This window comes from Hyla sarda, chromosome 1 (assembly GCF_029499605.1).
Source record: "Hyla sarda isolate aHylSar1 chromosome 1, aHylSar1.hap1, whole genome shotgun sequence".
Taxonomy (NCBI): domain Eukaryota; kingdom Metazoa; phylum Chordata; class Amphibia; order Anura; family Hylidae; genus Hyla; species Hyla sarda.
Genome location: NC_079189.1, coordinates 297,957,072 through 297,982,546, shown reverse-complemented (window position 1 = coordinate 297,982,546; position 25,475 = coordinate 297,957,072). Strand labels below are relative to the sequence as shown.

General features: G+C 42.6%; 1 protein-coding gene across 7 annotated transcripts in view; it reads right to left on the bottom strand.

The window, feature by feature from the left end:
* Positions 1-25,475, bottom strand: part of SPMAP2L (sperm microtubule associated protein 2 like) — a 128,079-nt gene that overhangs the window by 64,748 nt on the left and 37,856 nt on the right. For 3 of the 7 annotated variants that reach the window (XM_056518043.1, XM_056518038.1, XM_056518044.1), the window contains exon 1: positions 12,876-13,127. The exons of the other annotated variants lie outside the window; for them this stretch is intronic. The gene's annotated coding sequence lies outside the window, so the exon portion shown is untranslated. Of the gene's footprint in view, positions 1-12,875; positions 13,128-25,475 lie in introns of those variants that run through there. 7 annotated transcript variants of the gene reach the window in all.

Below are 25,475 nucleotides of genomic sequence, written 5' to 3'. Positions count from 1 at the left end.
AAAATGAAAGAGGGGAGATCCGGACGGAGGTCTGGATGAATGGCGGCCGCGATCCATATACCTCTATATGACCCTGTATATAATCACTTATATAGTATACAGATCATGTGTACAGCTGATCTCTATCACCATATAGTCCTGTATAAAATCACGTATATTGTATACCAATCCTGTGTACAGCTGATATCTACTGCCATATGGTCCTCTATATAATCACTTATATGGTATACAGATACTGTGTACAGCTGATATTTACCACTATATGGGCCCTGTATAGAGGAATACTGGTCTGTGTATAGGGGTTTTATTCAGTACAGTATGGCGGTATTAACCAGTTATTGTGTGGTGGTATATATTTCCTCCTTGTGTACTGGTATTATTGGCAATGGAAAATTATTTATTTTATTTGGTGTGTAGGGGTGGTGCCTGAGGAGGGATTTGGGTGGTATAGGGGCATGACAGAGGTGTGGCCAGGGGCGGATTCTCACAGGAGGCCCTTGCTTTATTTGGACTGGGGCCCTGAGTGTTGTCAGTCCGCCCCAGACTACCTTCATCCCTATGTCCCATGAAATCTATTACTCTATCATCTTTGACCCCAGGAGCTCATAATCTAATCTCCCTATTTCACACACAATTGGCCAGAATTATCAAAAGTAAAATAAAAACTGTCTTTGTTGCCCATAGCTACCAAATGCAGCTTAGCTTTCATTAAACTGCTCTGGCAAAATAAAATCTGATCTGTGATTGGTTGATATGCACTTTATTTAACCTCTTAAGGACTCAGGGCGTACCTGAGCCTGGTCCCAGTGTGAAAAACAGGGTCACGTCGTGACCCTACAACACACCGGGTCGGTCCCGGCTGCTAACAATAGCCGGGACCCTGGGCTAACAGCATGCGGCACTGATCATTGTTAACCCTTAAGACGTGGCGATCAAAGTTGACCGCCGCGTCTGAAAACGAAAGTAAACGCTTCCCGGCAGCTCAGTCGGGCTGATCGGGACATTGCGATAAAATCGCGATGTTCCGATCAGCTGGGATGCAGGTGGAGGTCTCCTTATCTGTCTCCGCCGTGTCCGATCGGGGTTTGATTGCTCCAAGCCTGAGCTACAGGTTTGAGCAATCGAGCCCCTATCTTGCTGATCCGTGCAAAGCTATGGCTTTGCAGGGATCAGCATAAGAGATCAGTGTGTGCAGTGTTATAGCTCCCTATGGGAGCTATAGCACTGCAAAAAAAAAGTGAAAAAAAAAGTTAACAAAGGTCATTTAACCCCTTCCCTAATAAAAGTTTGAATCACCCCCCTTTTCCCATTAAAAAAACTGTGTAAATAAAAATTAACATATGTGGTATCGCCGCGTGCGTAAATGTCCGAACTATAAAATGATATCATTAATTAAACCGCACGGTCAATGAATAAAAAGTGATCAAAAAGACAGATCAACACAAAAATGGTACCAAAAAAAACTGCAGAACACGGCACAAAAAATGAACCCTTATACTGGCCCGTACACGGAAAAATAAAAAGTTACAGGGGTCAGAAGATGACAATTTTAAACGTATACATTTTCTTGCATGTAGTTATGATTTTTTTCAGAAGTGCGACATAATCAAACCTATATAAGTAGGGTATCATTTTAACCGTATGAACCTAGAATAAACATAAGGTGTAATTTTGACCAAAAAATGCACTGCACAGAAACGGAAGCCCCCAAAAGTTACAAAATGAATTTTTTTTCTTCAATTTTGTCGCACAATTATTTTTTTTTCCGTTTCGCCGTGGATTTTTTGGTAAAATGACTAATATCACTGCAAAGTAGAATTGGTGGCGCAAAAGATAAGCCATCATATGGATTTTTAGGTGCAAAATTGAAAGCGTTATGATTTTTAGAAGATGATGAGGAAAAAAGGAAAATGCAAAAACGGAAGACGCTGAGTCCTTAAGGGGTTAAAATAGTTTTGATAAATGAGGTCCGGTGTATCATCCCCGTCACTGTTGACCCCATGTGACTATGTTAATTTTTTGGGGTTTTGCTTTAGGATCTTTCGGAGGTCACATGGTGTGGTCACATGTCAGACCATGATCCTTTGTACAGATAATTGACAGAAGTTTTGGACCAATCAGCTTAAGGCCAGCCCCTGCCCATATAAGGGAGCTGCAGCCAATGATCGCTCTCTTGGGTTCCGGATCATCGGAGAGTTGAGTTCTGCGTAACTTGCAAAGACAATCCTAGGCTTGAAGCCAGCCGGCCTCAGCCTGAATCTAACCGTGAGTCCTAAACCAAATCCCCGCTAAAGCTAGCGTGACTACTGGACCGTAACTAAATCCCCTAAATCCAGTTGAACAGTGCATATTAGTCTTCGGACTTTAAAACTTCAGTAAAAGTTTCAACAGTTTTCAGCAAACTCTCCTGTTGTGGACATTCACTTATTTAATACCTCCCTACCGCTCTTGGGATGGGTGGCGGTAGGACAAGCATTACAGAGGAGCCCTCACCCTGGCATCATGAATAGAAAGGGTTAACCAGACACCCTTTAGTTACCGCACAGCTACACCCCATATTCCATACAACCCCAGGCTACCACATTAGCTCTGTAAGGTAATAGACATGGAGGAGCACAATATTATATTACAGAGTGATTTGGGGAATCTAGAGGCTTGGGCAGAGAAATGACAAACGTGATTTACTGTGGATAACAGCACATAAAATTAGGAAATGAATGCAAAAATATGTGAAATTCCTCACTTTTTTCCCAACTGTATATATAATAAGAAGGTTACATAACCTCATTTTCTGCTTTTCTATCAGCCATTGTCCCATCCCGCCTGAGGATAAAACACTTTGTGGGGGGGGGTTGTTTTTTGTTTTAACCCCTTCCCGCTATAGGACATCATACTGTGCTGCAGTACAAATGTATTGCAGCATAGTATAACCTGTAAAAAGTGTAAAGATTAAATAATAAGTTCTTTAATAAAAGTATAGTGCATAGGGAAAGTATTCGGCCCCTTTGAACTTTTCGACCATTTGCCACATTTCAGGCTTCAAACATAAAGATATAAAAATGTAATTTTTTTGTGAAGAGTCAACAACAAGTGGGACACAATCATGAAGTGGAACGAAATTTATTGGATATTTCAAACTTTTTTAACAAATAAAAAACTGAAAAATTGGGCGTGCAAAATTATTCAGTCCCCTTAAGTTAATACTTTCTAGCGCCACCTTTTGCTTTGATTACATCTGTAAGTCGCTTGGGGTATGTCTCTATCAGTTTTGCACATCGAGAGACTGAAGATTTTGCCCATTCCTCCTTGCAAAACAGCTCAAGCTCAGTGAGGTTGGATGGAAAGCGTTTGTGAACAGCAGTTTTCAGTTCATTCCACAGATTCTCAATTGGATTCAGGTCTGGACTTTGACTTGGCCATTCTAACACCTGGATACGTTTATTTGTGAACCATTCCATTGTAGATTTTGCCTATGTTTTGGATCATTGTCTTGTTGGAAGACAAATCTCAGTCTCAGGTCTTTTGCAGACTCCATCAGGTTTTCTTCCAGAATGGTCCTGTATTTGGCTCCATCCATCTTCCCATCAATTTTAACCATCTTCCCTGTCCCTGCTGAAGAAAAGCAGGCCCAAACCATGATGCTGCCACCACCATGTTTGACAGTGGGGATGGTGTGTTCAGGGTGATGAGCTGTGTTGCTTTTACGCCAAACATTACGTTTTGCATTGTTGCCAAAAAGTTCGATTTTGGTCTATTCTAACCAGAGCACCTTCTTCCACATGTTTGGTGTGTCTCCCAGGTGGCTTGTGGCAAACTTTAAACAACACTTTTTATGGATATCTTTAAGAAATGGTTTTCTTCTTGCCACTCTTCCATAAAGGCCAGATTTGTGCAGTATATGACTGATTGTTGTCCTATGGACAGAGTCTCCCACCTCAGCTGTAGATCTCTACAGTTCATCCAGAGTGATCATGGGCTGTATCTCTGAAAGTTTAGAGGGACGGCCAGGTCTTCCGAGATTTTCAGTGGTCTGATACTCCTTCCATTTCAATATTATCGCTTGCACAGTGCTCCTTGGGATGTTTAAAGCTTGGGAAATCTTTTTGTATCCAAATCCGGATTTAAACTTCTTCACAACAGTATCTCGGACCTGCCTGGTGTTTTCCTTGTTCTTCATGATGCTCTCTGCGCTTTAAATGGACCTCTCAGACTATCACAGTGCAGGTGCATTTATACGGAGACTTGATTACACACAGGTGGATTCTATTTATCATCATTAGTCCTTTAGGTCAACATTGGATCATTCAGAGATCCTCACTGAACTTCTGGAGAGAGTTTGCTGCACTGAAAATAAAGGGGCTGAATAATTTTGCACACCCAATTTTTCAGTTTTTTCTTTGTTAAAAAAGTTTGAAATATCCAATAAATTTCATTCCACTTCATGATTGTGTCCCACTTGTTGTTGATTCTTCACAAAAAAATACAGTTTTATATGTTTATGTCTGAAGCCTGAAATGTGGCAAAAGGTCGAAAAGTTCAAGGGGGCCGAGTACTTTCACTATGCACTGTATGAGGTGTGAAAAAAAAATGCCCCTTTCCCAATAAAAGCCCTGTATTATCATCAAAAAAGATCAGCAACAAAAAAGCGCAAAATTTGCCAATTCTGGTACAAATAGTGGAATAAAAAAGATCAGAAGGTAGCACATATCGCAAAAAATGATACCAATAAAAAGTACAGCTCATCCTACAAAAAAAAAATACTCACTCAATGGCGTTGGACAAAAAAAAAAAAAATTACGGGTGTTGGAAAATGAATGGTAGAAAAAGAATTCTGCTCAGAAAAGGAAAAAGAACATAGAAAGCTATATAAAATGGGTATCCCCATAATCATACTGACCCACAGAATATATATAACATCACTTTTACCGCACAGTGTACACCATAAAAAAAAACTTTTTTAAAACGCCAGAAATGTTAAAGTTTTTCACAATATTTTTGAGTTTTTCACAAAAAATTATGCATGTGTCAACAAAAATGCACCACTTATATAAAGTACAATATGTCATCTAAAAAAACAATCTCGGAATCGCTCTACTGAAAAAAAGCGTTCTAAATTTATTACCATGTAAATAAGTCAAATGAAAAAAATGAAAAAGAGCCTGGTCATTAGGGTAAAAAATGGGTCCGTCCTTAACCCCTTAAGGACGCAGCCCTTTTTCACCTTAAGAACTGAGCCCTTTTTAGCAATTATGACCACCGTCACTTTACGAATTAATAACGCGAAATCGCTTTTACCGAATATTCTGATTCTGAGATTGTTTTTTCGTGACATATTCTACTTTATTTTGGTGGTAAATTTTCGGCGTTAATTGCATCCTTTTTTGGTGAAAAATCCCCAAATTTCAAGAAAATTTTGCATTTTTCTAACTTTGAAGCTCTCTAATTGTAAGGAAATTGGATATTCCAAATACATTTTATTTTTCTTCACAAACACAATGGGGGAGATTTATCAAAACCTGTGCAAAGGAAAAGTTGCCCAGTTGCCCATAGCAACCAATCAGATCGCTTCTTTCATTTTGTAGAGGTAGAGGCCTTGTTAAAAATGAAAGAAGCGATCTGATTGGTTGCTATGGACAACTGGGCAACTTTTCCTTTGCACAGGTTTTGATTAATCTCTCCCAATATGTCCACTTTATGTTGGCATCATAAAATGGACATACTTTTGCTTTTTGAAAAAATTAGAGGGCTTCAAAGTAGAGCAGCAATTTTCAAAAATGTCATGAAAATTGCTAAATCTGAAGGGACAGATGTTACAGAACTACAACTCCCAGCATGCCTGGGCAGTCAAGGCATGCTGAGAGTTGTAGTTTGGCAACATCTGAGGGCTACTGTTTGGGCACCACTGTAACAGTGGTCTCCAAACTGTGACCCTCCAGATGTTGCAAAACTACAACTCCCAGCATGCCCAGACAGCCTTTGGCTGTCTGGGCATGCTGGGAGTTGCAGTTTGGCCCCCCTAGTGGTTGCCACAGTAAAGATCGATTTACTTTCACTTTCAATTCCCCCCCCCCCCCCCCCCCCACTGTCGATTCCCTACCTGATCAGGATCCAGCAGGCTCCAGCGAAGATCCCAGGTCCCCAGGCATCTTCTCCTGCAGGTACGGCCTTCATCTTCTTCCCAGAGCCCCTCGACATCCAGGGGCGGGCAGAACGGGGGGTTGCCATGGCAACCCCTGTCCTGCGCTGCCATTGGTCAGAACTCCATTCTGACTAATGCCAGGGGATAGGAGGAGATCGCAGCTTTGCGACCTCACTCCTATCCTTTAGGCTGATCGGGGCTGTTGCTGACAGCTCCGATCAGCGCTATTTTCCGGGTGATCGGGTCACCAGAGACCGATCAGCCCGGAATTGGAGAAAATCGCATCTCTGAATTGACATGCGATTTTCTCCGATCGTCGACATGGGGGGGTCTCAGGACCCCCCTGGGCGATGTGCCAGGGTGCCTTCTGAATGATTTCAGCAGCATCCGGCTTCGGTTCCCAACCGGCTAGCGGTGGGGACCGGATTTCCCACGGGCGTATGGATACGCCCTCGGTCCTTAAGGACTCGGAATGCAGGGCGTATCCATACGCCCTGTGTTCTGAAGAGGTTAAGGGGTTAACATTCAGCTAATATATCAGTTCTTTATCACTATAATGTATACCTGCAGGTGTACACAATGGAAATATATACATTCTGGGTAGGTTTTACTGCCAAAAGGAAGACTAATTCTATTATAACTCTTGAACTAATTTACTGGGCCTTCACCAAATAAAACTTAGCTTTTATTATTATTCTAGGGTGTATGGGGAATTGAGGCTATTTACTTACTATTAGATGATTTGTAAAGAGAATAATGACATTACTAATTTCCATTTACTATGAAGGAGATTTATCAAGCTCCGTAGTAGATTTTTCTTTTCATAAAAAAGTTGCACGTACTTGCGCACGTGCAACTTTTCTATAGATGCTGCAACTTTTTGATTTTTGCTTATTTCAAAGCACATTTCTGAAATCTACTCACGTAGTAATTTTATATATTTTTTTTACTTTGCAGTGGTCATGTATGTATCAATGTCACTATTTATGAAGAAAAAAAGTTGCATTTCCATTTAAAAGTCCTATTCCAAATCCAACCTGGCTTAGAGAAAGTGCATACGTCTGCAGAAAAGGACATTAAAGGAGTAGTCCAGTGGTGAACCCAGTGGTGAACAACTTATCCCCTATGCTAAGGATAGGGGATAAGTTTGAGATCGCGGGGGTCCGACCGCTGGGGCCCCCTGTGATCTCCTCTACGGAGCCCCGACAGTCCGCGGGAAGGGGGCGTGTCGACCTCCGCACGAAGCGGAGGCCGACACACCCCCTCAATACAACTCTATGGCAGAGCCGGAGCGCTGCCTTCGGCAATCTCCGGCTCTGCCATAGAGATGTATTGAGGGGGCGTGTCGGCCGCTGCTTCGTGCGGAGGTCGACACCCGCTATCTGGCCGGAGAGCCTGGCCCCGGTACAGAGAGATCGCAGGGGGCCCCAGCGGTCGGACCCCCGCGATCTCAAACTTATCCCCTATCCTTAGGATAGGGGATAAGTTTTTCACCACTGGACTACCCCTTTAAAACCCACTACAACAACTGTTCTTGTTCTGCATCACGAAACAAAGCTACTACATTAATGTTAATTATAGAAAAAATGTATTATATAACTAATATAATAAGGGGTACTCCACTGGAAAAAATAATAAGGGGTACTCCACTGGAAAAATTTTTTTTAAATCAACTGGTGCCAGAAAGTTAAACAGATTTGTAAATTACTTCTATTTAACCCCTTAAGGACCCATGACGTATGCGTACATCTCCGCACCCTGGGCTTTAAGGACCCATGACGTATGAGTACGTCATGGCATTTTCCGGTCTCTGCCGCTCACTGGGCGGAGATTGGAACGGCATGCCTGCTGAAATCCTTCAGCAGGCATGACGTGCAAATGCCGAGGGGGTCCCGGGACCCCTCCATGTCGTTGATCGCAGAAAATCGCATGTCAATTCAGACATGTGATTTTCTCCTATTCTGGGCTGATTGGGTCTCTGGTGACCCGATCACCCGGAAAATTGTGATGATTGGAGCTGTCAGTGTCAGCCCTGATCATCTTGCAGGGTAGGAGTGAAGTCGCAATGCTGCGATCTACTCCTATCCTCTGCCATTAGTCAGAATTGATTCTGACCAATGGCAGAGCAGGACAGTGGGTTGCCATGGCAACCCCCCGTTCTGGCCACCCCTGGATGTCGAGGGGATCGTGGGAAGAAGATGGAGGCCGGGTACCTTACCTGAAGATGCCTGGGAACAGCTGATCGTCGCTGGAGACTGCTGGATCCTGGCTCAGGTAGGGAAGCGACGGTGGGGGGGAATTGAAAGTGAAAGTAAAGTGATCTTTACTGTGGCAACCACTAGGAAGGCCAAACTGCAACTCCCAGCATGCCGTGACATTTTTGAAAATTGCTGCTCTACTTTGAAGCCCTCAAATTTTTTCAAAAAGCAAAAGTATGTCCATTTTATGATGCCAGCATAAAGTGGACATATTGCGTTTGTGAAGAAAAATAAAATTTATTAGGAATATCCATTTTCCTTACAAGTAGATAGCTTCAAAGTTAGAAAAATGCTAAATTTTCAAAATTTTCATGACATTTTGGGATTTTTTCTCCAAAAAAGGATGCAATTAACGCCGAAAATTTACCACCAAAATAAAGTAGAATGTGTCACGAAAAAACAATCTCAGAATCAGAATGATAACTAAAAGCATCCCAGAGTTATTAATGTTTAAAGTGACAGTGGTCAGATGTTCAAAAAATGGCCGGGTCCTAAGGTGTAAAATGGCTGGGTCCTTAAGGGGTTAAAAATCTTAATCCTTCCAGTACTTATCAGCTGCTGTATGCTCCAGGGGAAGTTCTTTTTTTTTTTTTTTTTTCCTTTCTGTCTGACCACAGTGCTCTCTGCGGACACCTCTGTCCATTTTAGGAACTGTCCAGATTAGGAGCAAATCCCCATAGCAAACCTATCCTGTTTCAGAAAGTTCCTGACATGGACAGAGATGTCAGCAGAGAGCGCTGTGGTCAGACAGAAAGGAAAGTTCTGTGGAGCACATAGCAGCTGATAAGTGCTGGAAGGATTAAGATTTTTTAATAGAAGTAATTTACAAATCTGTTTAACTTTCTGGCACCAGTTGATTTAAAAAAAAAAAAGTTTTCCAGGGGAGTACCCCTTTAACATTATGTACTCATTGTTGGACAACACCATGATGTCTGTGTGACTTACTAGGAAGAGGTCTGGAAGTTACCGGGTTAGAAGACTAAGAGTAGGGTCACACGTATCACATCCGCAGCGTATTTGATGCTACTGCCTAGAGTGTGCCTCCAGCAGTGCCCGTATGTCCTGCTCACAGCAGCAATCCCCTGCTACAAGCGGACACCAGCTGTGAGTCGCGTGCGGACAGCTCTCCAGACATCGCGGCCGCTCCCCCTGCTCCCTGAGCTAGGCCAAGAGAGTGAATAAAACTGTGCCTGTGCAAGCGGCTTGTAGCTCCCTCTGTGTCTGCTCGTAGTGGCTGATGCTTGAGGCGTGTAAAAGCTTTGTATTACAGTGCAGGATCAATAGGGGAATAACCGTGTGTCTGATCACCCGCATAGTCAGGTGTCTTGTGGTCATAATATGGAGGCAAAAATGCACCCATACTAACGTTAAAACGGCCTTAGGGTAATGAATGACAAATCGCTAAATTATACTTGGATTGGATTATACTGGATTGCTAACACATACAGGTTAAATATGATCTTTGTTGAAGCTGAAGGTTGTTTAACATGTATGACATCATGCTTCAACTAAGAATAAATGGGTGACGTGTCAAAGAATTGCTCAAACCCCAAATGGCGCTCTAATTAACCAACTAGAGACCACTGCCAAATAAAGCCTGAGAAGGGCAATGCATAATAACAGTCAAGGAGGAGTAAGTTGATCTTAAAAGCTTTTTATTGATTTTATTAACCTTACTGGAGCACTTTAATGGCAATGGCAGACAGTACTGAGTCAATAAAAATAAATCTACACTGTAATATGGTGTAAATTGTCTGTTTGTGTAAAGTTTGATGACAATATAAAGCAGTATAATAAAACAACAGGTTTTGCCTCACTTCCAGTCTTCCTCTTGCCTACAGGGGCCTTGTTTGTTTGATTTTATAGTAAATAATGCTACCAAAGTAACGGTAATATAAGTTTACGAGTGTTGCTGAACTGCAGCCAATGATTTTATGCTACTGTCTCAATATTTGGTCATTTGTATTGGCTGGCTCGTTTACAAGGAATTTGCACTATTCTATATTTAAACTTCTGGCAAATAATTTACTACACATTTCTCTCATTTGCACTCAGTGTTTAAATCTGTATTAAATTAGCCTCAGAAATTGTCTACTTGTTAGGGTTCATGGAAACAGCTGAACTATTGCTTTGTACTGCCTTTGAATTGCAGAGAGATGTAGTATGGCTACTATACAAATTCTTACTCTACCTCTGTATAAGCCCGATTTTATTAGGAGGCATACTGGGGCCTTCATAGCAAGCGCCATCATTTTTCTACTGTGAAGCATTCTGAACTCTGTATGCCACCACACAGATCAGTTACACACAAGACCAGTTAGGTTGTTGCTTTTGTTTTCCAAAAGCCCTCAAAGTAATGACAGCCGGAATCTGGTTGCTAACTGCTTTTTTTTTACATTTCATTACCATCATGAGCAGGTGAAAATTCTTACATCAAAGAAAGAAAACTAACAACAGACATGACAAGTTTACTGAGTGGATGACAATACTATGTCACCAGGACCATGTCTGTAGGAATTTCAGGAAGAGATGGTATTCAGTGGAATGCTGCTATTGGTAAACATATAAGCAAGGTTCACACTACCGTTAGGAGCCGCCCCGTTATAGACCCCTTATTATGCAATAACGAATCATGGAAAAAACAAACTACACAACTGTTCATAACAGATCTCAATGCATGACAGATGTTTGTTAGTTTAACGGATATTCTACTGAAATAATGGACATGTTGCGTCCGGTACTGTCAGTTATTTCATGCTCAGTAGCAATAACAGATCATAACGGAATATGAAAATAACAGAGCATAACACATACTATTTGTGGTAGTTCGTCATGCATAGACTTCAATGTAAAATTTATAACGGCCGTTATTCATCTGTTATTTTTTACGGGAAACAAATTAGTGTAAGTACCATCCTTTCTCTCGTCACAATAACGGACAAAACCAATAACTGACAGTAACTGATTATAAAGGATGCAAAAAGGAACCCATTGAAATTAATGGGTCTTTTATGACCCATTATTAGGAGTTCATGACGGGAGAACATAACGGGCATGATTCAGAGGGTATAAATGGTAGTGTGATGGAGCCCTTAGAGACACCGGGAAAAAGTAGACCCTCTGGAATATCAACTACCAGAGGGGCAGCTAAATTATGCACTCCAATATTTCAGCCACTCCTCAAATAACTAAACATCTGAACTTTGGTAATTTCAAGCCAAGGTGACCTGTGAACCAACCATAGGGATAAGTGAACAAAAGGCCTTGGAGAAACTACAAAACTAAGAACAAAACAAGTAGGATTTTTATGGAGGAGGCTATGGACAGTCCATTTTATTGATCTGTCTCCCAAACTAAACAATATGTCCTGGATCTCCATCCATAACCCCCCCCCCATTGAAATCATGCAGATGCCCCCCTTGCCACTCCAGTATATAGAGTTATAGCTGCACCAACTGGTCACACGGACCCAGTGGTGCATTGCTCCCAGCCTGTCAGGAGCACATATGAGGAGGACAGGAGGGTGGAGGTAGGGAATCACTGCCTGCTGCACTTACTCGTATGGCAGCCCAACCACTGCCCTGTGTTTGTAGACGGAGAGGAGGAGGGGAGATCTATAGAGGTGGAAAAGCCTGAATATTTCTCCCTGCTGCGACTGCTGGAAGGATTCTCTAACCAGCATAAATAATCTGCTCAGCCAAATGTTTTTACAACTTTTGTTCTGTGACAGCTGGTATGACAGAGACAATGAGAGGAATGGGTGTGGCAATGAAGTTGGTGGGGCATGTTGGTGCCTAATACCCTTCAGTAGATATATACAGGGGAGGGAGGGGGGGATGGATTGACCACCGTGTAAGGCCCCAGGCACATGAAAGGTTCTTTGTAAAGTCTATAGACACCTTTGAATGCATTTTTTTAATTACTGAATTGTACTTATCATCATGTGTAAAATGTTTTATCCATAGATCTTTATTAAAATATCTTGCTTAATCTGTATTTTGCTGCCAATATGTTTTTTTTTAATTTAACACGGCTGATTTATCCAATTCAGAGTGAAATCCTTAGGAGTTTATCTTAGGCTATCCCTTATAAATTATCATACTGATTGTGCTATTTTGGAGTTATTTTACATCTTACTTATCTTAAAAATAAAAGATTGTTGCCAGCTTCCTTATTGTGTATATAGCACCTGTTGTGCATTTTGCTATGTGATGGCCATAGCATGGCATGTACGTGGGTCCAGACTGGGTGCTGGATGCCAGGATATAGGTTAAGTAGTTTTATAGATCACTAAACTGCAGTTGTAGGAAGGGGAGGACGTGATCACCTTTTTCTATATGGTGTTAGAATGAGAATGATGATAATATACTATGGAAAGCATAATTTCCAAATAACTGAAGATATTTCGATAATACTCTGTATACATGCTACTTCTATGTAAACTAAAAATGTAGGACAGTTAAAATAACCGTTCTTACCCCCAACGTGAGGTTAGAGGTTTTTGTCTGACATCCCATGCAAGTCTATGGCTCTTCTGGTACTTTACAAGCTACGCTCTGCATCTTGGGTGAGTGTGTCAGTTCGCAAAGTCACATCCCATCCAGCATAGCCACACACCCTTCTATTTTCGACCCTTTTTGTGCATCTGTCCGGGTTACAAATCACTTAGCAGCCCTATGATATTGAGCGTCAGATACAATGGGGGAGATTTATGAAAACCTGTTCAGAGAAAAAGTTGCCCAGTTTCCCATAGCAACCAATCAGTTCGCTTCTTTCATTTTTAACAAGACCTCTGCGAAATGAAAGAAGCGATCTGATTGGTTGCTATGGGCAACTGGGCAACTTTTCCTCTGGACAGGTTTTGTTAAATCTCCCCCAATATGTTTCTGCATAAGAGAGCGTGATCCCACAGCATAGATTGGTTATGTAAGACCAACTTTTACCTGCTGGTATCCCACACCACAAATATCATAGCAGACAGTGAACAGACCACCCTCAAACCACCAACCAACCTTCATAATTTTAAAAACAGAGAAGCATGTAAAAAAAAGAGAAGCAAATGACTGTAATTAGAGAAGATGTTATCCCTGAGTCACTGGATTTACTGCTTATTGTGCCTTTCTCTATGCCTCACTGTATTTTAGTCTTTTGTACATATTGTAGTATTATGATGTCCTATGATGAAGCACTACAATGGTATCTTAGCTTTGGAATTTATATTATGATTGAACAGGTTTTTGCAATGTGGCTAGTACTATTTTATTTCTACAGTAATATAGAATTGTCATTGATGGAAGAGTGACTCAGATATATTTATAATAAACTGTATAATTAATATAGTGCTGTGTTGGCATATTTAAAGCTGTTATCTGCTGCACGTTTATTAACAATTTGCTCCATGCATTCAGTTTGTAGAAATTGAGGATACGTGAGCCTGTCCATGCTTGGTCATGATTTAGACTCATTTTTTAATTGGACTCCAAATAAGTCTTAAAATGCAAGAATTTTGAATATTGAAAGTAAATGATAATGTAGTGATATATGTTGTGACAAATTTATCAAACACAAAAATGTGTTGCAACATGTGCTTATATGCAATTTAATTTAGATATTGATGCATGTGGACATTTAAATGTAGTGGTTTTACAACTGTTGCCTATGCATCCAGGGGCGTTCCACCCCCTGACCTACCTTGCCTGTTTTTTGATCACTTAGCCTTCTGACTTCCTCATTCCCTATCCTGAGAAACATCAACTCTCATTATGGTCAACTTTACCATCTTATCTTACTGCCCAATATCTTGAAGGGGTACTCCAGCCCTAATACATCTTATCCCCTATCCAAAGGATAGGGATTAAAATGTCTGATTGCGGGGGACCCCCGCAATCTGTCATTCAGAACCCACCTTTGCCAATTTTCCGCAGCACTGGAGGCTCCGAGTGTGCAGCGTGACGACCATGGGTCCGGAGTATCGAAAACGAAACCTTCCAAAATTAGCAAAATTGTGTTTGTTTTTATTAAAATTTCCCAACACAGATAAAAAATTTTTGTTTGCGCCATACATTTTATGGGAAAATGAGTGATGTCATTACAAAGGACTACTGGTCATGCAAAAAAACAACCCCTCCTATGGGTCTGTGGATGAAAATATAAAAGAGTTATGATTTTTCGAAGGCGAGGAGGAAAAAACGAAAATGCTAAAATAAAATTGACTGTGTCCTCAAGGCCAAAATGGGCTGTGTCCTTATGGGGTTAAACATTTTCACTTCCTCAAGCTGACAGGGTTTTCGTTTTCTATGTCTCAATGACATCTTGCCCGCGTATGTGCTGCTTTCAGCCTTCAATAAGGAAAACTGTCAATAATCTGACAGTTTTACTTTTTGCCGCTGATCTACGCTACCTCCCACAGTCACTCGCACAGGACAGCGGCAAGGCACAGACGCAGTTACACAGCTGACATTTGTCAGCCAAGAGAACAGTTGGGATGTGTTCTCATGTTGCTGTGGAATTGTGTTATTTAATGCATTGTTTTTATTGTATTAGTTATTATTTGCAGTTATTTTTTATTGTCTGAAATATAAAAAAAATAATTGTCCGTGTATGGAGCAAAAAAGAGGATAGGAGAGAGAAAAAACTAAGGAAGGGAAAACAGGAAGAGGTAGGGGTTAATTTCCAAAATAAAAAATTATGATATTGATGAGTTGGTTGGTGAGTTTTGACATTTTCATTAGAAGTTCAGGGTTTCCATCCACTAATGTTTCAATGGAGGATTAGATTACCCCCAGAGTCTCACAATAATTTGCCTCGTTGCCATTGCAGAACCCAAGCAAGCTGTTCTTAAACATTGGCATGGGACCTGAAAAAATAGACAACAATGATATCCTGCCAAATATTTCCACATAAATCTGTAATTTCCTGGGGGTCAGGACCACCATCTATGTAGCATTGTTCTCACTCCTGCACAGCATTTTTCAACATTGACTGGATACCATTGAAAACAACTTGTATAAGTGCATTGGGGGTAAGGTCCCATTGTGTCAATAGTTCAACTTCTAGATCCTGCTAGGCATGAAAGTTTGAGTAAGAAGAATTAACTTATTCCATTGTTTTCAGTCCATATTTAGATCCAATTTTCCCAAGCCTCTATAAATCAATGGTGGATGTTCCCAATTTCCTCAGTAGTCAAAATACCATAGACCAGAGAAACTGTGTGATCTGGTTCTGTTGAGTCCAAAAAAAAATATTCAAAGGAGGTAAGCTAAGAATTAAATTGAGATGTTGGAGCCAGGGTCCAAGCTAAATTCATGTCAATTTTCCACTGATATATAGTCATAATATGCTGCAGTACAGAAGTATTACAGGGTATCATACTAATGATCAAGTGATTTCATGTGCAAGCCCCTGTAACAGTTGTGTCTGTCTCTTGTTATGACTTCAGCTCCAGCTGTGGTATCAACTATTGTTGTGATCACGCCCGGGCCAATCAAGAAGGGTGGACAACTGGCTAACTGTGTCTGACCATATCGATGATACCCTTCTGAGATTGTCTATTTAAAGGGGTTGTGCGCTGCCCTGCAGTTCGGAGCTCCGCTTACAGCATCCGGAAGTTCATTACTCCGAACGCTGTATGCGGGCTTCCATGTTCGCAGCCGCCGGGCGTGACGTCACGCCCGGCCCCTTCGTGACATCTCGCCCGCCCCCTCGTGATGTCTCGCCCGCCCCCTCAACGAAAGTCTATGGGAAGGGGGCGCGACCGCTGTCACACCCCCTTCCCATAGACTTTGGTAGAGGGGGCGGGCGTGACATCACGAGGGGGCGGGCGAGATGTCACAAAGGGGCCTGCGAACCCGGAAGCCCGCACACAGCGTTCAGAGTAATGAACTTCTGGACGCTGTGAGCGGAGCTCCGAACTGCAGGGCAGCGCACAACCCCTTTAAACTGCACTCTGCTTCCAGACACTTGCCTGAGATAAAGGATTCTTTGTTGTCCTCTGGGTTTTGCTATATCTTGTGTAATTATATATTTTCTTGGCTTGTTCTCTGACTCCTCTAATGCCTACTGTATCTATACTGCAACACTCTCTCTGTTACTGACTTGGATTCTTTGATTGTGCCCTCACCTGTGCCCTGACTTCCGTACTGTCTGTTTTATTATTTTAACATTGTGAAGCCCTGCATGTAGCATTATAGGGATTGTTGCCCAGTTAATGGTCTGTCGTTAAGGGAAACCCATCAAGTAGGCAGAGACAGAGGTTATGGGTAAACTGAGGGCAACACATGTCCCTGTTCTACGTGACACCCCCAGTGAGAAAAAAAGTTAAACAGAAAAAGTAATAAATACTTTCATAGTGTAAATAAAGGAAACAAGAAAAAATGACATACAAATAATATCAATAAATCCATATTAACCTGAAAAATATAACATTATTTATCCTGTGAGCTGAACCCGAAAAAAATACCAGAATTACTATTTCTTGGTCAACTCACATCCCCAAAAATTGAGTAAAAAAAGTTGTATACCAGAAATGGTGCCCCATAAAAATAAACCATCAATCAGCTTATGTAAGTTGGCTTTTAGAATCTGACTTAATATTGCTGTAACAGAACTAACCTGCAATTAACATTTCCGTATATTTCAGGATCAAGAGTCAAACCATGAAAATAAAATCCAAGAAACCAAAACCTATAAAATTTTGGTATTACTGTTTCTTTTTTACTTCCCTCCCAAAAAATAAAATATATACAAGAAAACCATATGAACCCAAAAACATCTGCTTCAATGAAGAAATAAAATTATAACTCTTGGAATGAATGATGAAAAAAACACACACACAAAAAGCAAAAAAAAAACAAAAAACACACTGGACTAGACACAAGCTCACTAGACTATACAAACTTGCCCAACAATCAGTTTGGTAGTAAGACCCTTGTCTTGCATATAAACCTACTTTAGTGTTTTCCTACCTATCATTATTGGGACTATTTTATAGTTATATATACAGAATTTTAATGTTTATTGGAAAGTATTCCATATTTTATATTTAAGATGCCGTACAGTGCAGTTGGTCTATTCACCATTAGGTGGCACCAGTCTACAGGGCATGGTGTGTGATAAGGCTAAAAATAGAGCTACAATAGGCTAATAACATAAAATATTCCTGCTGAACACTTGAACAGTTTCCTATGAAATAAACTAAATCAGGCAATACAAAGCCACTGCAAAATAAAACATTTGTATACCACACACCCATGTTTTTGAGCTGTATTGAGATGTTCTATTTGTGAAATAACCTATTTTTTGTAAATGTCCCACTAGAACAGGGGTGTCCAACTTTTTTCTGCAGTTTTAGCTGTGTAATGCATGTAAATATAAGAGTAGAGCAAACTTTTCAAAAGTTCGGTTCTGCCATTTTAGCAAAAAGTCCGGCAAAAAGTTCTGGTTCAAACTAAACTAGTTCTGTCTGAATCTGTATTTTACCAATAGTCAAAGTACAGTCAGTAAACTTGTGTGTAACACTGTCCAAGAGCCCTAAAAGCCCTGTATAACACTGTTGGGTCACCTAGAAATGTGTAACACTGTCTAAGAGCCCTAAAAGCCCTGTATAACACTGTTGGGTCACCTAGAAATGAATATATGAGGCAAAGTTCAAAGTTATGGCAACATGTATGGCTATGGGAAAACGGAAAAACTAACAAGTAAAAAAAATTTTTCAACTGTAAAAACAGAAAAACAAATACAATCATATCTGTGAGGCCAAGTCAGGGCCGGCCTTAGGTGTTCAGGTGCCCTGAGCGAGCTAACTTTGTGCCCCCCCATTACCCCATAAACATGCACAAAGAGCAAAAAAATCTTTGTAACAAATATTTTTTTTATTACAGATAATTTAACTACAACTCCCAGCATTTCCTGGTTGGGAAACACTAGCATACACACACATAACAGGGACTACAACTCCCATCATTCCCTGGTTGGGAACCAATAGCATACACCCACACACATAACAGGGACTACAACTCCCAGCATGTGCCCCCCCCCCTTCTCACATAGAAATCATCCCCAGTCAGAGATTTATTCCCCAGTCCCTGCAGTGTATGAATCCCCAGCCCGTGTACTTTGTTTACTGAACAGAATGACAAAGACAGAGCTCAGGCAGGGGAAATGAGGAGCACTGCTGTGGCTTCTTTCTCCCCGTGCAGACCTGCGTCCTCTGAGGGGAGGGGAGATGCGGGAGCCGTGCTCCTCCTCTCTCCCCCTGCTCTGGCTTTTTTCTCCCCGTGCAGACCTGCGTCCTCCCGAGCTCGGGTAGATGAAGGAGGGGGCGTGTACTCTCTCCCCGTGCAGACCTGCGTCCTCCCGAGCTCAGGGAGGGGAGATGAGGGAGGGGGCGTGTACTCTCTCCCCGTGCAAACCTGCGTCCTCCAGAGCTTGCGGAGATGAGGGAGGTGGCGTGTACTCTCTCCCCGTGCAGACCTGTGTCCTCTCAAGCTCAGGGGGGGAGATGAGGGAGGGGGCATGTACCTACTCTCTCCCCTTGCTCTGTCCTCCCCCAGCTCTAGCTTCGGAAATCTTTGGAGGGCTGGGGGAGGAGCGGAAAATTCCACCTCACACCGGCCTGTTACACTGCGAGCTGTGTCGGCCGCCCGGCGCCCCTGCTGCTATGGTGCCCTGTGCAGCCGCACAACTTGCACACCCCAAAGGCCGGCCCTGGGCAAAGTAATCGCCAGCTAGGAACAGACAATACAGTCAGTAGTACCAAGAGTGAATAAACCACTGCAGATCTAACAGATCTGCCAAATAAATATAACAATATAAGGCAATAAGGAAAAATTCTATAAAAACACATAACAGGGAGAGAACTCGCAAAAGGAGGGAGGGGAAGGGGGGAGGAAAGAGGAAACAGAAGGGTGGGAGGGAGTAGGAAAGGAGAAATTGACGAGATGAAGAAGGAAAACACTCAGAGTAAGAAAAGCCAGAGCAGAGGTAGAAAGAAGAAAAAGGAGGAGAACGAGAGGTGCAGACATAAAAAGGTAGAAAAAAAGCAAGATCATGGAGGCTGCCTATCAGTGAACCTATGCCAAGGGTCCCATGTGGACAAAAACATAGGGACAGTGTTTTGCATGGATGCAAGAGATTTCAGGGAGCGTAATTCATCAATACGAGCCATAAGCTCGTCTTCCGACGGGGGCAGGGTCTGTTTCCAATGCTTTGCTATGAGAGTCTTGGCTGCAAGAACTACATGCATAAAAAACTAAAAAATTTGGGATAAAAGCCTAGTGGAGAGGTGCAAAAGGTAAACCATAGGGTCTAGGGGGATTGAAACTCCCAAGACAGCATGTAGCAGGCTCTGAACCTGCACCCAAAAATTACTAATCAATGGACATGACCAAAAAATGTGTTATATCGTACCCAGGCCTACACCACAATGCCAACATTGGGGAGGGATATTGGGATTCAATTTATTCAGCAAAACCGGAGTGTGATACTAACCCATGAGCATCTTAAATTGTGTTTCTTTGTAAGCTAAGAAGATAGAGGCCTGCTCCCAAATAACACACCATTGTGGGATAGAAATAGTATTATGAAGAGCTTCCTCCCAACGGCTCATGTAATGATGGGAAGGAGGGGGAGGTCTGGGGGAGATAGTAGGAAGGAATAAATATTAGAGAGAAGTCCCTTCACCTGAGGACCACCCCTACACAGCCTCTCATGGAAACAGTCATCGAAGCCTGCTGGGAGGACAAGTAGTGGCAGAGCTGGACATAATGGTGTATCTCAGAGGGAGTTCCCGGGGAGTCACTAGCTGGTCAAAGGATAGAAGAGAAAGAAGAGAACGAGTAAGAGGGTCAACAACATCAGCCCAGCAGAAAAGGCCTTTAGTGCCCAATTCTCTAACCATAACAGAGGACAATCCCGGTGTGAAGTCAGGGTGATGAGAAAAGATTGCAGGGGGGAGAAAGAGGAAAGAAGTCGGAACCGTCAGGAGCAGTAAGTCTAAAAAATATCGAGATACCGACATTGGCCCCAAAAGAGGGCCCCCAGGGGAAGGGGGAAAAAAGGTCCACAGGAGCTAATTAGGATGAATCGGTGCCAACTACAACTCCTTCAATTCCATTCATTTACTGTAGGTGTGGTATGTAGACCACGCCACCAGGTGGCATAAGTGTGCCCAATAATATTGAGCAATATCAGGAACCCCCAACCCTCCCATATATCAACTAGCCAACATTACCGACATAGGGAGACTATGGCCGGAAAATAGCCGATTGAAAAGAACGCAACGCAACTAAGGGTACCCGGACCAGAAGTGTCTTCAAAAAAGTAAAGTAGTTTAGGGAGGATAGTAATCTTAACCGCCGCGATACGTCTGTAAAAAGTAATATACTGAGACCTCCATATTTACATCAAAGCACGTAACTCACGAAAAAGAGAGGGAAAACTAGCAGAGTACAGAGAAGAGTAGCGAGGAGAAATCAACACACCCAAGTATGTGAATGCAGACGGGGACCAGCAAAACGAGTAGTTAGCCCTTAAAAGAGAAGTCAAGGAAGAAGAGAGGTTAAGAGACATAGCCTTAGAGAGGTTCACCTTATAACCCGAAACAAGGCCATGGGCGTGTAGAAGGTTATATAGATTAAGCATAGACAGCAAAGGATTGGTTAGGGTAAGCAAGACATTGTCAGCAAAAAGACATAGCTTAAATTCCTTACCATGGAGGGTGATACCTGAAATGTCCAGATCCCCCCGAATCATTGCAGCAAGGGGCTCAATGCAGAAGGCAAAGATCAGAGGGAAGAGCGGGCAGCCCTGCCTGGTACCATTAAATAAAGGGTAAGAGGGGGAAGAGGCATGAGGTAGCTTGAGGGAAGAAGTGGGAGAAGAGTAGAGACCCCGCAGTGCTGTACGGAAATGACCAGAAATACCAAACTTTTGGAGGGTGGCAAATAGAAACGGCCAACCCAGCCAATCAAAAGCTCAATAGCAGAGCCTTCTCCGACCTCCGATTGACTACATCTATGAGATCCACCACCCTTCTCATATTGTCTCCACCTTGTCAGCAAGGAATAAAGCCAACCTGATCCTTATGCACAAGGGTAGGGAGAAAGCAGCTAAGGCGGTTCGCCAACACTTTGGAGAACAGCTTCAAGTCAGAATTGAGAAGGGCAATGGGTCAGTAGCTGGAGCAATCGTGAGGGTCCTTACCTGGTTAGGGAATCAGCGTAATCGAGGAGTAGAGAAAGGTCTGCGGGATCCCCTCCACCCCACATAAACAAATTAAAAAGAGGGATCAGTTTAGGAAGGAGAATAGAGGAATAGGTTTTATAGTACAGGTAGGTGAAGCCATCTGGGCCCCAAGAGCGCCCCGCAGGGAGGGTCTTGAGAACTTCAGAAAGCTATTCAAGAGTGATAGGGACATTTAAAGTCTCACGGACAGCTGCTGAAAGAGACGGCAGGCTACAGCAAGAGAGAAAAGAATAAAGTGCTGCATCACGCTCTCCCGGATCCGAGGGAAGCTGAGAGGGAAGGGAATAGAGTCTAGAATAGTAATCAAAAAATAGATGAAAAATAGCTTCAGTGTGATAATGAAGGGTACCAGAAGAGTCTCTTAGGGTGGAGGGAGCCTGAGCAGCAGCACGATCCTGCAGGCGTCTTGCCAACATAATATGAGCTTCGTTGCCCTTTTCATAGAAACGTTGCTTAGTGTACAGCAATTGACACTTAACCTTATAAAGAGTCAAATCACCCAACTGGGAAAAGGCTGCAACCAAACGCTGTAGGACTAAAAGAGAGGGGGAGGACAATAGAAGGGTTTCCAGGTGAGCTATCTGGGACTGAAGTTCCTGGGAGTGAGCTATAATGTCACATTTTAATCTAGAGCCCAGAGCGATACAATGACCCCTGACCAGGCTTTATGGGCCTCCCATAATATCACCGGGGAAGACACAGAGCCTTCATTATCGGCACAGTACTCACTTATGCTCGCTTGGATCGAGTCCCGGGAAGAAGGATACTTAAGCATAGAATCATTGAGACGCCAGTGGCATCGATGTGGAGAGGCGGAAAAAGGAGAGAAAGAAAGGAGGACAGGGCTATGATCAGAACAGGAAATAGGTTCTAGAGATGCAGAGGAAAGCATATGGACCATAGGAAGGTTACCAAAGAAGTAATCAATACGATTATGAAGTTTATGAGGATGAGAGTAAAAGGTAAAAGAGGGGTCAGAAGGGTGATTAACCGCTTAATGACCACGGACATAAACCTACGTCCTGGTTTGGCGGGACATCCCTCACCAGGAAGTATATTTACGTCCTGTGTATGACCGCTAGCATCAGAGCGGTGCTCGCGTCATACACTGGCAGCCGGGGACCCGCCGTTAATGGCCGACATCCGCGATCGCGTGGATGTCCGCCATTAACCCCTCAGATGCCGTGATCAATACAGATCACAGCATCTGCGGCAGTGCGGTACTTTGAATGGATGATCGGATCGCCCGCAGCACTGCTGCGGCAATCTGATCATCCAGCTTGGTGGCTGGAGGTCCCCTCACCTGGCTCTGGCTGTCTCCCGGGGTCTTCTGCTCTGGTCTGAGATCGAGCAGACCAGAGCAGAAGATGACCGATAATGCTGATCAGTGTTGTGTCCTATACATAGCACTGAACAGTATTAGCAATCAAAGGATTGCTATAGATAGTCCCCTATGGGGACATAAAAAGTGTAAAATAAAAGTTGAAAAATGTAAAAATAAAAAGTAAAAAAAAGTGAAAAATCCCCCTATAAAAATGAAATTTGTCCTTTTTTTTCCCATTTTACCCCCAAAAAGCGTAAATTTTTTTTTATAAACACATTTGGTATCACCGTGTGCGTAAATGTCTGTACTATCAAAATATAATGTTAATTATCCTGTACGCTGAATGGCGTAAACGTAAAAAATTTTAAAAGTCCAAAAATGCAGCTTTTTTGTCACATTTTATTTTAAAAAATGTAATTAAAAATTATATAAAAGTTTTATATATGCAAATGTGGTATCTATAAAAAGTACAGATGACGGCGCAAAAAATTAGCCCTCATACTGCCCTATATATTGAAATTGAAAAAGTTATAGGTGGTCAAATTAATGATTTTGTACATAAAGTTTTAGATTTTTTTTAAGCGGTACAAAAATATAAAAGTATCTAGCCATGAGTATCATTTTAATCGTATTGACCCACAGAATAAAGATCATGTCATTTTTACCGTAAAGTGTAAAGTGTGAAAACAAAACCCTCCAAAATATGCAAATTTGTGGTTTTCATTTAAATTTCCTCCCTAAAATTTTTTTTGGGGGGGTTCGCCGTACATTTTATGGTACAATGAGAGGTTTCATTACAAATACAATTGGTCACACAAAAAGCTGAAAATGGGCTTGGTCCTTAAGGGGTTAATGCGCCAAAGGTCGTTTAGGGAAGCTGAACGGATCAATTGCTGAAAAAGCGTAGATCAGCGCAACTGGGAAGGGGATGGGAGCATGCCCACAGCGGAATGGCAGTCAGTAGAAGGGGAAAAAGGCACTTGGGAGGCGTTGGGGCATACACATTACAGAGGAGCAACTGTCTACCTCCCAGGGAGCCTTCGACTATAAGAAACCAACGTAGGGGATTTGCATAGGAAGAAGAGACCTGCAAGGGACAGGACCTAGAAACTAAAATAGCCACCCCACCACCTTCCTATCTGTAGAGGCCAGGAATACGTGGGGGTAGAGGTGATGAAGGAATTGAAAAGAGCCCATCTTGTCAAAATGCATCTCATGGAGGTAAACAATATCCGCTTTTAGTGCTACCAACTCATTCCGCAACAAATGTCACTTGTAAGGGGAAATAAGGCCCTTTACGTTCAGGGAGACGCACTTAGCCATGAGGGAGGAAGTAAGGAATGAGGTGCATATGTTGGAAAGTACTAACTCCATCAAGTGACACAGTCAAGGAGCCCTGTGGAAGGTAGAATACTTTGACAGAACCAGGGAAGCCACTGTGATAGCCGTCCGGACCTAAGGGATAGAAAAAACAACAAAGAAAACAAGTAGAGAGGGAGGACAGTAGGACAATAGACAAAGTGGGAGACAAAAAATAAACGAACAAGGACATTGGGAGGAATACAAAGGGAAAACATAACCATAAATGAACCAATGGCTCAGAAGCCAGAGAGGAGGCCATATAAGTAGAGTGGAACAAGGCAATCAAAAATATCACTAACAAACCGGTAATTGCCATGGCCTCGGAGAAGGAAGTAGAATATCGCTCCAGAAGGAACTACCGCGATCAAATGAGAGTCCCGCCCAGAGGCCTGGCAAGAGAGAGTAGTCCTATAAAAATGGCAAATGAAATGTACTAAGACAACAATACTAAACTGGGCAAAGGTAGCAAATAGCATATAACAATGATGAAAAGCAATGGTCAAAAAGTCCCGGAAAACAGCAGTGGACTAGTAGTAAAGTCCCGGAGGTGTCCATCACAGAGGATAAGGGCAGGAGCCTCGGTGTCCCGGAGAAGCCATGCCTCGGCTCACTCTGGAGTGCTTTCCCCAAACAGACTGTGAGTTTCCAATCTGTGAGCTGAGGGACCGGAAGATCCAAGGCAATGCAGAATGCTGGTAAGTCAGCAAAGGAGTATAGTACTGCAGAGTGTCCATCACGCAAGGCAAACGGAAAAGACCACCTCTAGGGTATCTGGGCTAGAGCGTAGGGTCGACAGGAGAGGCTGTAGCATCAGTCTCTTCCACAGTGTGATCCATGAGAGGTCCTGGTATAACTGATTAGGAGCACCATCAATGTCAAAACTCCGAAGGGAGCGGGATTTGGCCATGATCCGTTCTTTCAGTTGGAAGTAAGCTACACAGCAAATGACGTCCCAGGAGAGGGGGTCATTAGTGGGGTGGGGACATAGGGCCCTATGAGCATGGTCTAACTTGATCCGGGGAGAAGGGGACTCACTTAATATCATAGTAAATATAGCTTCCAGGGTAACATGTAAGTTCTCCGCCTGAGTAGCTTCTTCGAGTCCAAAGACTCTAATGATGTTACACCTGCCTCTGCTGTCCAAGTCCTC